The following is a 1794-nucleotide window of genomic DNA, read 5'->3' on the forward strand; positions in this document are numbered from 1 at the left end:
GAGGATTGGTTAAAAAAAAAAACCTTCATTTCTTAATTCTTGCTCTGTAGGCTGTCAGAAACTTCATGTAGAAAATCTTACAAGCTAAATGGAGAAAAGGGCAGTAAATTATACCATGAACTAATTGAATAGAGAAATTTTAATCAAAAATGTTTCAAAAGTTGAGAAAATTTACAGCCATGGAGTGGTTGAATAAGAGAAAATACCGCAAAGACAGATGTAAAGCCATTTGTGACTCAGTTTCCCATGCTGAGCACATTCGCACTCTTCATGTCTCTTTCCAGCATGCTTAAAATGACAGCATGCATCCCAGTGATCAAGTAGTACTTACTTAGTAAAGTTTCTGTGATCTTATATTCCCAAATGTATTGTTTCGATCTAAGACAAAACTGATTCAAACAGTTACAAGAGAAAGGATCATACTCATGTATATATGGGGCTTAAAGAAGTCTGTGTTAACACACAGATTCACACATTGCTAATGCTATTTGCTCCCAGATTATAATGATGGAACAAATGGCCAAAGACCAAGATGCTTTGAAGATGTATTCCCTCGATGTTCTATTTCAAAAATAAACTATTCAAACTATGGAGAAAAGGGCTTTAGGCAAAGAACGGGGTTTTCCAGGGTAATATTCTGAATGCAATGTCTTTTCAACACATGTCCAGATATAGAAATTTTAATCAAGCCACAGACACATGCACAGATTATTCGTTGAGGGAAAATAATGATTTCAGATATTTTTTTAGATTTTTTTTTCTTCCAAAACAAACAGGCATGGAAGCAACTCTTACAAATCAAAGCTGAATGAACGACACGTGAATGTGGCAGGCTGGGTAAGGATCAAGGATATGTGAACTTTCTTCACACACAGTTCGCTATAAATTGTTGCACACTGCAGCAGGACTTGAAGCACAGAGTGGTATGAGCACGTTAACAGCTATGCGCATTTTGTATTTGATGCGCTTGTTTATCTAATAAAAACCTGCGGAACTCCCGTGACTCACACTCATGGTGACTTATTTCTTGTTTACAGTTAGTCTTTTTGTTTTGTTTTGTTTTGAGTTAGTTTAATGTGTTATTTGTTATCCAGATTCCATGTGAAATGTGTTGTTTAATTGACTGTGGTATTTCTGTTTTTTTTTTTCCTTGTAAGTATGTATTCAAAGTAAATAATCCGTACTTCTAGAATGATTTTCTGAGCTGAGCTTACTCTTTTTCAGTGTGCCATATATTACCAATACACAAAGAAAGGTTAGAGGGGAAATGAAACATAGGACTTCGGAGAACTAATTTGACAGGAAAGAAATGTTGCTTGAAAGTTAATGAAGATACTTCTTACAAAAGCATCATGCACAGCATGAATCAAAAGAACACAAAGATAATCAGGGCTGCAACTTTTTTTTTGAGTCACTGGATAATAGAAAATAACAAGAGCACATGTAAGTACAATTAAAATTAGAAGTTATTTATTGAAAAGAGAGAGATACAAAAGTATTTGGAAGGTCCAAGGGAATGAGAGAAGATAATTGAATATTCAAATCATACTGCGTGCTGATCCTAAAGCACTGGTGGAGTTTTGACAGATCGATATGAAGTGGAGGAGGATTTCCTGTGAAAAGAATACCATCTCAGAGATGGGAAAGCACAGGTAATGTCAAGTTGTCAGCTTTCAAAAGCGACAGAGACGTATTACAGAAGAGAGGAGGTAATAATTGCAAAGATATATTGAGACTTGATGCTTACACACATCAATTTCTTTGGAAATGACTAGGAATCAGGTTTTGATGTTT

The sequence above is a fragment of the Chionomys nivalis genome, chromosome 12 (genome assembly GCF_950005125.1).
Source record: "Chionomys nivalis chromosome 12, mChiNiv1.1, whole genome shotgun sequence".
Taxonomy (NCBI): domain Eukaryota; kingdom Metazoa; phylum Chordata; class Mammalia; order Rodentia; family Cricetidae; genus Chionomys; species Chionomys nivalis.